Source organism: Halichoerus grypus, chromosome 6 (genome assembly GCF_964656455.1).
Source record: "Halichoerus grypus chromosome 6, mHalGry1.hap1.1, whole genome shotgun sequence".
Classification (NCBI taxonomy): Eukaryota; Metazoa; Chordata; class Mammalia; order Carnivora; family Phocidae; genus Halichoerus; species Halichoerus grypus.
In genome coordinates this window covers 58,946,883-58,960,438 of record NC_135717.1, presented here as the reverse complement: position 1 = coordinate 58,960,438, position 13,556 = coordinate 58,946,883, and the positions used below count along the sequence as shown (strand labels likewise).

Here is a 13,556-nt window from a genome sequence, read left to right as displayed (position 1 = left end):
TAAATAATATATGGAATGATCTTTGCGTAAACGTACTAACTGCCTGGTAGCTCACCAGTCAGATTTAGTTCATTGCCTACCTCATTTAATAAGTAACACCATCAGGAGGCATCACAAAGGCTCTTGTTCATTTGTGCAGTTCTCACCTTGGACTCTTGGCAGGGTGGTGAAGGATGACAGTGATAGGCACTTAGAGAAATGGATGGGAAAGCAAAGAGACCAAATCACACAGGTATTTTAAAGCCATCAGCAGGGACTGGCCTTGTTGACCCAGCTCATCCTACTACTACAGGAGGGAAAATAAGATTTAATCATTACTCCTAGTCTTTCATTTCAGTAGGTCAGTAGGAGAAGGTGTATCACAAGTATGGGAAATTCAGTTTCTGACCAAGACAAACAGTCTTCTTCTACGCAACTATTACCCAAAGATATGAATTGACAGCCTTTATAACTGGCAGGATACAGGTTCAAAAAGGGCTAAGACAGCAGTGATTTAATTATAGCTGTGATGTTGTCTTCAATAGGAGAACATTCCAAGAAACGAAAATGTATTTAATGTGACTTATAATACCATTGTATCAGCTACTTAGAACTCTAATAACTAAGTTAAGGCTACCACTACTAATCACACACAAATGGTCTAAAATATTTCCCTTTCCGCATCGGGCTCTCTGTTCCTTGGGAGCCTGCTTCTCCCCCTGCCTCTCTCTTTCTCTCTCTGTCTCTCATGAATAAATAAATAAAATCTTAAAAAAAAAAAAAAAGGGCGCCTGGGCGGCTCAGATGGTTGAGCATCTGCCTTTGGCTCAGGTCATGATCCCGGGGTCCTGGGATTGAGTACCGCATCGGGCTCCCTGTTCCTTGGGAGCCTGCTTCTCCCTTTGCCTCTCTCTCTCTCTCTGTCTCTGTCTCTCATGAATAAATAAATAAAATCTTAAAAAAATAAAAAAATAAAAAAATAAATAAAATAAAATATTTCCCTTTCAACTCAGAAAGGTGCTAATAATTCTTCTAGACAGAAAGGATATTCTTTGGTTTCACCATGAACTTAAAAGATCTCTCACTGCTTCATGCCTTGGCAGATACAGCCCAGAGAAAAATACCACCATAGTATTGGTGATCTAGACTTTAACTTGGGCTCACAGAATATTAGAGCTTAAATGAACCATGAAGACAGAAATGGCCAAGAGCTCCACAAAGAGAAACCCAAGAGCCAGAGAAATGTAGCACCATGAACAATTCACAGAATTGTTGTAAGGCTGAAAAATCTCATGTACATAAAGGGTTGATCATGTTCCACCCGACACACACCGTAAATGTTCAATAATTATGTCTAATGAGTATTACCATCACTATAGAAAAGTGTTCCTTTTTTAACACTGTTGTCCCACTGGCCATTGAATGGTGCTGAATAAATGTCTGTTGACTGATTGATGGATAAATGAACTGTTGAAAGTCTCTTTGGAGCAAGAATGATTGGACCAGTCAGAGTTAATGGAAGAAATATGGTACAAGGATTCAAAAGACCAGGGGTGGAATTGTTTGTTAGGTTTCCTGGATATGGGGTCCAACATAATTTACAAAATTCTGTGCTTTGGTTGCCCTATATTTTAAATGGGAATGAAAATATCTTACCTGCAAAAGCAGACAGCTTTTTCTGAGGATGTGTCAGGCTCTAAGACCTATGATTCTAGGCAAAGCTACATAAAGCAATTTTATTTGCTTTATTTATATATCCTGCCTCATTACCAAAAATATATGAGGCAGCTTACAACAAAAGTAAGCAATAAAGTTTTATAATAATCAGATAAGACCTGCTAGCCCAACAGTTATGTTAACTTTAAAGGTGTGCATTTGTCCTGTACTAAGGGTGGTGACCCTCTGAATACAAATAATCATATCAGAACCACTGAAAATGTATACAGAATTCTTGTTAGAATGTCAATCTAGGTAAGAAATGTAGCCAATAGATTAAATGCTCCTGGATTTAAAAATGGTTTTTAAAAAGAATCACACAAAGGGAACAGCAGAGGTTTGCCATTCCTCTAAAATGTAAATCAGGAAGTCTACCTAAAACTTCAAAGAAGTAATCTTTATTAAAATCTTCAAAACAGGGCGCCTGGGTGGCTCAGTTGGTTAAGCGACTGCCTTCGGCTCAGGTCGTGATCCTGGAGTCCCTGGATCGAGTCCCGCATCGGGCTCCCTGCTCGGCAGGGAGTCTGCTTCTCCCTCTGACCCTCCCCCCTCTCATGTGCTGTCTCTCATTCTCTCTCTCTCAAATAAATAAATAAAATCTTTAAAAAAAAAAATCTTCAAAATAGAATTTTCAAAACAACTCTTGGTTTCTTAGAAACAGTCCATGCTGTTGGATATTAACTGCCTGATATTAATGTTATTATTATCTTTCCAGAGATTTATAACACAAGACAAAACTATGGTACTTTCCATGATGCCTGTAGGCCAGTGACGTCACCCAAGCCCTTGCGGTCCCCACACAGGGCAGGGAGAGACGGAGGAATCCGTAACATTGGAGGGGCTATCTGCACAGAAACTCTACTTCTCAACTTCCTTGAGTCCCCTTTCTCATTTTCCCCCTGCCTTCTTACTCTAGAGAACACATGAAAAGGAGCTTCTAAACTTAAGGGTGATAAAGCCCACATTCTCCACTATTAAATTAATTAGACAAAGAGACCATTAGATTGAGGTCGTTCTGATACTTTAGAAGTGTACACAAGCGAACCAAACCCTAGATCTATAAATGCCTCCAGATTAAGAAATCAAAACCGAAGGATAACCAGTTTTACACAGCCAACTAGGCTTCTCTGAATCAGATAACTCCTTAAGCCAATCAAACAGTTTTCTTGCTTTGCTTCTGCCTTTTTCCCATACAAGTCTCTCCCCTAGCTCCTGTCATTGGAGCCCGTCTGATCATTTCTAGCTCAGAGCTGCCAGAATGAAATTGATCTTTGCTCAGGTAAATTCTTGAAATTTTTTAATATGCCTCAGTTTATCTTTGAACACCACTTAAGTTGAAATTTGGGATGTTTGATTAATGTGTAAAACTTTCGTTTTCGTCATGAACATTCAAACTAACACTTTAGCAGGATTACTGGGGAAGGTAAATTTCAGATAGGGAGGCCTCCTGTAGAAGACACACATACATGCTTACTCTGGCACTTACGAGGGTAAGTCCCTAGACAGCTATGGGGTTTTGGTGGGGATTCCCCCCCCCAATTTTTAGCAGTGTTTTATAATTTTTTTTCCTCTCTTGCTTCATGGTCACATTAACAGCAATTACAGCTGTTGACTGGTTTGCTTCCATTACGGACATGCTTGCTCCTCCTAGAATTTGCTACCTTCAACTTTATAAATCTGTCTCTTGATTACTTGGTTATCATATTTACAAAGAGTAAACAGGATCTAAGGAAGGAACTGAGGGGTTTTTTAATAAGAAAATTTGTGAGCTTTAGGGCTTGGCTTCTGTGAGTTTTCTTTTGGTTGCTAGTTTAGATCTAATTATTTTTCTCTGGTTATGTTATGAATAATAAGAGGAAACATTCCTATATGCTCATAATTCAGTACTCCATGGTTCATCAAGACTGGAGTATGAAATTGGCTTAGATTTTGATCCCATTTCAGAATGATTTTTAGACAAGATAAAACAAGTCAAGAATGGATGTTTTACAGAAATAAAGACCGAGAAAAATTGGCAAAACCACAGCATGGTTATCTACATTGTAAATTATTCCTATGCACTTCATGTGCTTTCAAACTCATAAAAATATTTTAAATTATTCTTTAAATCACCACCAAAACGAATTACTCAGAAGCAAGCTAAAGGGTTATAAGTAATATAATTTTTCCCTTCCCAGCTATAGTGAAAACAAAAGCAACAGGAGGGATCTTTGAGTAGTCTGGCTGAACAGATTGTTTGCTTTCTGTCCACTGTATGTTAATTAAACCACTGATGGAAAACTTTCAAAGATAATTTTCTCCAACATATTTTGCTGTAGTTGTTAATCACATAGCTCATGGAAATATTAAATATATCTAAAGACTCCTGTTTGAATATAGGAGAAAGCTTACAGACATATTTCTGTATATATGTAATATATAAATTGTTCTTACACATTCTTGAGATATTTTATTCGATTAAAAGAGCAGATACACTATTACTGAAGAAAGTACTTCATTACATTCCAAATAGAACATTGTTATGAAACCCAATAATGTCTAGTTAATCTGAGAGTAAAAACAAGAAACTCATGTGTATCCTCATATTATTCTTTGCAAACCTTGCAAGTCTCTTTTGTGCCATTATATACTGTAAAATAATTTAAAATAAAAACAAAAAAAACTGTGCTGGGCTGGATATGTTCATATTTGTGTCTTATCTGAATGATTTTATTAAAATAGCTTACATTTAACCAATAGTTACATGTTTAACCATTGTTATATGTTGAAACCATCTTTAACGGTATTTCTTGTGTCTTGCATACAAATCATACACACGATACATGCTAAACCACCAAGAAATCTACATAAATTGACATGCATCTTATGTAATTGGGACCCATCTGTATACCTTTTGACAAGCATTTTGGCCTATACTTTACAAGTGAACCAAATTACCCCTGTGAATCCTCTGCAGAAACATTAAGACTGTTCACTGCAAACAGATTTTGCTGGCTAGATTAATCTGAGAATAGATGAGAATAGATGAAATGATCTGGTTGAGGTAGCCTCCTAAATATGGCTTTGCATCCCAATCTATTGTGGAAGTGAAGATGAAATTTTATACAAATGGTTATATCCTTGGTTATGTCCAATAATGAAATGACTACACAGAGGATTTGAGGTTTCGACTGACAGCATCACAGAGTAAGATAGCTACAGAAAAGAAAGCATACAGAGTGTTCTGTTGAGAGATACTAAAGGGTTTCAGTAGGCCTAGATATCACAGTCTTTTTAAACTTCCCACATGATTATTTGAGCCCCATTGTTTGAGAACCACTGATCTGTGCTCTAGTCCCAATGTTGACACATGCCTTAGGGCATGTCCTCATCATCTCTTGCCTCCTATCTGATCTTACTGTCTTCAAACTCTTCCTTCTCCAATCTTTTTTCCATCTGCTACCAGAGATACCTTTCAAAGTTATTTACTCCTCTCTTCTGATTAAAACCTCTAATGGCTCCTTACCACCCATCTCCTTTACCACCTATAAACACTCCATGCTCTTGTTCCAACCACTCTCCCCTCTCTTTGCAACCCCACCCCCATCATGCTCCATGCTCCCATCATGTAGAATTTCTCAATTATCTCTTTACTTGCAATGAATATTGTTATCTTTGCGTGGAGGAAAACTCTTTTTCACCTCAGACTCTAGGAAATATCACAATTCCTTAAAGATCTAGCTCAAATATTCTCTTGTTAAATGAAGTTACCCTTTACTCCCCTGGGAGAGCTAGTTGAGGTTTTTATCATAATCCAATACTTCTCTTTACCTAACTCTTTAAACACTCTTCTGCCTATCCCCACTTGAATGTACAATTTTGCAGAAAAGAGTTAACTCAGCAGGCCCTTCGCTAGGTTGGCCCTTGGCTAAGTGTCTGGAAACTTAGATTTAGGGAATGTTTCCGCTATTCTCTAACAGATAAGAGTGGCTCTCTATGGCTAAACTGTTTGGGCAAACAATATGGTTTATGCTGAACCTGCCTTCCTTCTGGGAGTCTGGACTCTTGGTACATGCTAGACAGAAGGTGGTTATGTGAACAGCTCCCAGGAAAAACACTGGCCACTGAGTTTCTAACGAACTTCCCTGGTTGATAATATTTTACATGCATCATCACGGCTTGTTGCTGGAAAAATTAAATGTGTCCTATGTGCTCCTGCTGGAGAGGACTCTTGGAAACTTGCCCTAGTTTCTCCCAGACATTGCCCCAACTGTCTTTTCTCTTTGTGGATTTTGGTTTGTATCTTTTTGTTGTAATAAATCATAGCCATGAGCACAACTATATGCTGAGTCGTCTGAGTCCTCCTAGCATATCACCAAAACTGGGGCTGGCCTAGGAAGACTCCTGACACACAGATATTTCAGATCAGAGACTCTATCTTATTTATATCTTTGTCCCATCATTATAAGCATGGGCATTGACATATAGTAGTGTCTAAAATCTTCTGAATAACAAATGAATGAATAAGTGAATGAATCATTGACCAAGTTGCTGCTCATCTGAGACAGTCTTAAAAGATTATGTGTGTAATCTCTTATCTAACTTCTTAAGATTTTAACCACCTTCCTGAGTAGCGAGATAAAAGGGTGGAAGAAAGGGAAAACAAATCTACACAGCTTTTATTTATCTGACATGAGTTTGACTCAAAAATAGCTCACTGGCCAGTTGGGTGATGTTCAGCAACACTTATGGTTGCAGTTTATCATCTTGGTTCTTTTTGGTTAATGAAGTCTGTAAGAAATTCAACACATGTCTTTGAAGAATGCAGGCATGGCCCAGTGAGATTGAAAAGTTATCAAGTAGATGAAACAAGGACAATTTTAAGTTAAAATAGGTGGAGAATTACTCTACAAGTTTGAAGCATTAATAGTTTTCTAATTTTACTATTAAATAAAATAATCAAACTTTTAAATTTTATACAGAAAGATGGAATCCTATGGAAAACCTTCTTAGCTTTACGAACAATCATGAATGAGATTTAAGACAAGCTTAAGGTAGTGCCACATATTTACTAAAGTATTAAAAATAAATACAAAGAATAAAACTTTGTTAACAGTTATAAAAGAGGTGTTTATGCATGGATTATGAATTCATAATAATCATAATAATATTGATAATAAAAACTAAACTAAATTTGGGGTTAATTAAATATGATGCACTGTTCTAAACATCTGCATACATTAATGTATTTGGCATGTACTATTATTAAATTGTCTTACATAAGAGAAAATCTATGCATTATGAGGTGGTAAGTGATAGACTAGGAAAGTAACCAGAGCTGGATCCAGAGGCTTGGTAGGTATCTGCCTCTGATTAATCTTTTTTGGGGGTCAATTTAGCTATCTGTCACAAACCTTGATGACATGACACAAAGAAACAATCTAAAAGGGAAAAAATAAATTAGACAAAACGTGCTATTGAAAATAGCAAAAATCTGGAAAAAAATCTAGCATGTGAAAGCAAAAAAGGAATACAATAGCCCATCAAGTTGACTGCCAATGAGAGGAAATGAAACAATGCTAATGTACAAACAGAGCAGAAAGTAACAGCACATTAATATTGATTATATTTTTTATTATATCTTGAAAGAATGGGAAGTACTTGAAAATAAATCATTGACTTTTTTTGTTGAGGATTTTCTGTTAACTGCCTAATAGAAATTTGAAAGAAAAACTGAATTCCTTCAAGTAGATTTCACATGTTTTACTGGGATGATAGCCTCCTGTTTCATAATAAAAAAGATGATTATCAAAGAACTCAGACCATCTGCTGATTTTTCAGATAAATCTGTCAGATTTAGAGAATAAACTCATCTCCATATGAACATGTCTACAGGTTATAATAATCTACAAATAATCTATAAAGAGAGGAAATAGCACTTAATTAAATCTGAGAATCTATCGTTTAATAAGGTGTGTGAGATCTTCTGTAGAAAAGATTGTGTGAATCCAGAATCCACATGGAAATTTTAGGTATGCTATCTGTAAAATGAAAGGGGGCAGTTTTATAGACTTTATGGTCCCTCCAGCTATAAAAGTCTATCATTTACATATTTTAGGCTATTTGGAATCCTATTAAATATTCAACATTTATTTTCAGGTTTATTATTTAATTTGTGAAAATTCAAATATTATGAGACTTTAGAATCTCCATAGCACAGCAAAAAAGTAAAGCTATTTGGTAAAAATACCTTAACACTTCTATTTATCATTAGCTATCCTAAACTACCCTTGCTGCCTGTATTCAGAATGCCTGTGTGTTTTTTTTAAGTTTTTATTTAAATTCTAGTTAGTTAACATATAGTGTAATATTGGTTTCAGGAGTAGAATTTAGTGACTCATCACTTACATATAACACCCAGTGCTCCAGAATGGGTGATTTCAAAATAAGGTCTCTGCATTAAAAGCTAAGCCCCAATGCATGAAAAGTATAACTCTGCCTGCCAAGGGAGATGGACAATTCTGTAAACAAGGACTAGTCATGGCCAATAGCTTCTCTGAAAAAAAAGTTGAGCCAGACCAAGCCAGATGGAATCAATTGGCATAATGGTACCCAGTGTCAAACATTATGTCCAAATGCCTAGGGCCCAAATCACTGAGGGTCTTCTATTAAATTATAACTGCCAGATGTCTGATAAACTCAGTCTCACGCATATTGTCATCAGACCATATTCAGTTTGTGGGGTCAGACTCCATAATGGCCCAATGTTAAGCCCAGGCTGACTTAGCCAATGACCACAGATGACAGCCAATATATTCATTTCTATCAGACTGTTTTATAAATTTTGTCTGATTTAAATCAAATCATACCATTATCAGAATGGCCCCAAATTTCTATAGGTTAAATGCCCTCTAGAGATTTGTATGGACTTGGACAAGTGGTCAATAACACCTGCAGTTTCCTCATCACAAAATTATCTTTACTGTTTATGGTTTTTTTTTAAGTTATAGCCCTAAGGTTATAAATATAAGGTTACTCTGGGCCTGCATTTTTATTAAAAGATGACTTTAGTTAGTGTAAAGCATTCCCTAGTCTTAGACTCAAACCCAGCAGTATTTTTCTGAACTTTGACTAACTGTTCGTAAAGTTCAACCTGAACAAATCAACAGATTAACCGCTCCTCTATTCCTTACTTGCCCCCAAATAATGAGCAATGCTTTCCATACACTCCAATGACTAAGGAATAAACTTAGATCTGGCCTTAGCCCTAAGGTGTGGTCTGTTCCCATTAGCTAGCCAGATATTAGTTGTTAAATGTTGAATACCATTCCTAGATAAAAATGAAAAGTACAACCACAAAATCTATACTTTTGAGTTCCCTGCTTTGTGCTAGGGTTGAAAATATAGGGTAAACAAAATACAGTCTTAAGATATTCAACTTTGAGGCTCAGTCATTACATGAAACACACAAACACAACAGAAAGCCATTTAAAAATGTCAGGCAGGGGCGCCTGGGTGGCTCAGTCATTAATAGCCTGCCTTCGGCTCAGGTCATGATCCCAGGGTCCTGGGATCGAGCCCCGCGTCGGGCTCCCTGCTCTGCGGGAAGCCTGCTTCTCCCTCTCCCACTCCCCCTGCTTGTGTTCCCTCTCTCACTGTGTCTCTCTCTGTCAAATAAATAAAATCTTAAAAAAAATATATATATAAAAAATAAAAATGTCAGGCAGGAAAGTAAAAAGTCCTATTTTAGTTTTATATAAATTTAAAAGACCAGCAGAAGAAACATCAATAGCACGTATCAAGATCAATGTTATGTGCACTTCTATTCAGTTTTTTGATCTACAAAATGGCAGTCATGTATGGTTTATTTGAATATATACAAATATATCTAACCTAATAAACTTTTTAAAGATCAGTCCTCAATTTAAAAAAAAAGGACAAATGTCATAAGTAGATAACTCACAGCAAAGAAAATATAAATACTAATAAATATGTTAAAGTATTTCACATTATAAAAAGTCAGAGAAATTCAGCATAATTCTTTCATATATTAAGTTCACAAAGATTTATTGTAAAACCGTACTTGTTGGGTTTTTTTTTTTTTAAAGATTTTATTTATTTATTAGAGAGTGAGCGAGAGAGAAACAGCATGAGAAGGGAGAGGGTCAGAGGGAGAAGCAGGCTCCCCGCCGAGCCGGGAGCCCAATGCGGGACTTGATCCCAGGACTCTGGGATCATGACCTGAGCTGAAGGCAGTCGCTTAACCAACTGAGCCACCCAGGCGCCCTTGTTGGTTTTTGATAGAGAATTTTTTTGAAGCAAGTATTGTACTCTCTAATATTGGTAGGTAGATTCAAATTTTAATAAAAATTTCATATTGGCAAATTTACAATCTGTAGCAAAAGTCTTCTAGGATTTGATACTGTGGAAATATTCTGACATGCACAAAAAGATTTATGAGTAAGTATAAAAAACTATAATATGATTTGAACTAGGTAAAAGAAAAAACATACATATATACAAATACACAAAAGCAAAAAAGGAGAAAGAAATACATTATAGTATTATCAGTGCTTTTTTCTATGTTACACAGGATGGAAGCAGCTAGGGTTTTTTGATTTGTTCTCATGGCATATCTTTATTTTATACATCTTCTACAATGTTTTACTTCTTTTTAAAAGATTTTTTTATTTATTTTGAGAGAGAGAGAGAATTCAGGCACACCTGAGTGGGGATGGGGTAGAGAGGAGGGAGAGGGGAACTCCCCGCTGAGGGCAGAGCCCAACACAGGGCTCAATCTCACAACCCTGAGATCATGATCTGAGCTGAAATCAAGAGTCAGACGCTTAACTTACTGAGCCACCCAGGCGCCCCAAAGCTGTTTTGTTTTGTTTGTTTGTTTGTTTGTTTGTTTATTATTTATTTATTTTTAAGTAGGCTCCACACCCAGCGTGGATCCCAACATGGGGCTTGAACTCACAACCCTGATCGATCGATACCTGAGCTGATATCAAGAGTCAGATGCTTAACCGACTGAGCCATCCAAGGACCCCAACAATGTTTCACTTCTATAGTGAGGGGGAGAAAAAAACACCTAAGTCTCTACTTTCTGATGTTCAAATCCAAATATTCTGACTTGGTGAAGTTTTCCATCACCACCAACATATAATTTTCCTAGGGAGAGTTATTTTAAAATGATCTCATAGAACTTTACTCAAACCTACTGCAGTGTTTTTCTCATAATTATTGATTTAATGCCATTTCTATACAAACGGCCATGAGCTTGTCCAGGAGAGTTTGTGCTCCTTTCTGTTACTCTAATAAATGTTCACTAAAACTGCCCAGGGTGTCCAGTCTGTTTGTCCCCCTGGGACACGTCATGACATGGTTGGGGTGGTGACCTGGTGTTTTCCATCATGACAGTTCTTAAAATAATCTCACTTTTCTGCTTAAATTCTTAGCCTTGAATACTTAGGTATGTTGGGTCATTTCTTTCAAGATCTAGAAACATCCCTGCCAATTTCTATGAAATTTCCTATACTTTTCTAACCTCTTTTTCTATATATGAACTTCATCAAATAAAATATGAGTGTTACAACACTCTAACTCCAAAATCTTTTAAAATGTTTAGATAGATTAATACAGTAAGAAAAAAGAATTTTTCCATTTGTTCTATTTCTCACATTTGATTCATAATTTTAATGAAATATACCTTCATACTACCTTAGAACCACAAAGCAATGGGCAAAACTACATAGCGTTGATATCCCCAAATAACTTTACAGAAAAGTTCTTTCTTTCTTTTTTTTTTTAAAGATTTATTTATTGGGCGCCTGGGTGGCTCAGTTGGTTAAGCGACTGCCTTCGGCTCAGGTCATGATCCTGGAGTCCCTGGATCGAGTCCCGCATCGGGCTCCCTGCTCGGCGGGGAGTCTGCTTCTCCCTCTGACCCTCCCCCCTCTCATGTGCTTGCTCTCTCTCATTCTCTCTCTCTCAAATAAATAAATTAAAAAAAAAAAAATCTTAAAGATTTATTTATTTACTTGACAGAGAGAGACACAGCGAGAGATGGAACACAAGTGGGGGGGTGGGAGAGGTAGAAGCAGGCTTCCCGTGCAGCAGGGCAGAAAAGTTCTTTCAAAAAAAGTCACAGGAAAAAGATTTATGCTTCTGAATATCAAAGGCATTGTGAAGTAAGGATTCATAAATATTAGTTACAGCATAAACCATATAATTTGTAAACAAAACTAATACTTTGTTATTTATGCTTAAATATGGAATACTTTATATACAAAGATGTCATTTCCTTCATTAAGTAGTTTTTGAGTATTTACTAGCTGATGACTTACATAATTCATCCATTTACCCAGGTCCCCTTATGATTAACTCAAACTAGTATTAGGGGTGAAATAACTTGAGATAGAAAAAAATATATTCCAAACAGCCTCTATCACAAGAATGGGAACCTTTAAGCCAAAAATTGAGAAAATGATGGGAAATAGAAAGTTTGAACATTAGTATACTTTTTTTTTATTATGTTCTGTTGATCACCATACATTACATCATTAGTTTTTGATGTAGAGTTCCATGATTCATTGTTTGTGTATAACACCCAGTGCTCCATGCAGAATGTGCCCTCTTTAATACCCATCACCAGGCTAACCCATCCTCCCACCCCTCTCCCCTCTAGAACCCTCAGTTTGTTTTAGTTAAGAAGTTTTGGTCTTTCACAAACCGTATCATACTTTTTTTTTTTTAAGATGTTATTTCTTTATTTGACAGAAAGAGATACAGCATGAGAGGGAACAGAAGCAGGTGGAGTGGGAGAGGGAGAAACAGGCTTCCCGCTGAGCAGAGAACCCGATGTGGGGCTCGATCCCAGGACCCTGGGATCATGACCTGAGCCGAAGGTAGATGCTTAATGACTGAGCCACCCAGGCGCCCCGCTTAAGGACTGAGCCACCCAGGCACCCCTGTATCATTCCTCTAATACTATATTTTACTCCACTGAATTTGACAAGATTTTTTTCACTTTTGTTTGAAAAACAGACATACTTAAATTTAAATTTCAACTGCCATTCATTCAAATGGCAGTTTTAAAATAAAGTTCTCAAGAATTTCTAAAATGTTATGAATGTCTGGATTTAGTCATTACTTTCCTAAATAACATTCCCTAATTAAATTGTGTGATTGCATATATTTATGCTGATTATGCAATTTAACTAACATTGTAAATAAACCACAATCAACAAAATTACATTAAAAAAAGGAAAGTAAGACAGTGAAAACTGTACTAAAATTAGACTTAAATTTCTGTGCTATATTCCTAAAATATACAAACCACAGTTGAGGATTAAGCTACCAAAGTGAGATAGAATCCACAGTAACCTTTCAATCCCTTAGAGATTAGCAGCACTCTGAGACTTTTAGAATCCAGTTGCTTCATTCCCTGTCTTTCCTTGAATTTACCTTTTAGTAAATGCTTCTTTTACCCATACAAACAAATTGCAGATAAACTGCAAAGGTCTCTGCTTTAAGTACTTGCTACAATATACATTTATGTAAAACCTCCCTTCTACCAGTGTGCTGACTTTAGTACATAACCCAGAAAAAAATCTGAATTTTATAAGATAATTAAAAATCTAAAACTTCCAGGGGCGCCTGGCTCAGTCGGTTAAGCATCTGCCTTCGGCTCAGGTCATGATCCCAGGGTCCTGGGATGGAGCCCTGCATCGGGCTCCCTGCCTCCTTCTGCCCCTCCCCCCAGCTTGTGCTCTCTCTCTTTCTCTCTCTCTCTCTCTCTCGCTCTCTCAAATAAATAAATAAATAAAATCTTAAAAAAAAAACGAAAACTTTCATTATTGGGCAACTCCTCCTTGCCA

The 13,556-nt window shown here is 36.7% G+C and overlaps 1 protein-coding gene across 2 annotated transcripts in view; it reads right to left on the bottom strand.

Annotated features, from left to right (window-relative positions):
- The window catches only part of PLXDC2 (plexin domain containing 2), a 462,643-nt gene that overhangs the window by 292,245 nt on the left and 156,842 nt on the right, over positions 1–13,556 (bottom strand). The gene's annotated exons all lie outside the window — the stretch shown is intronic.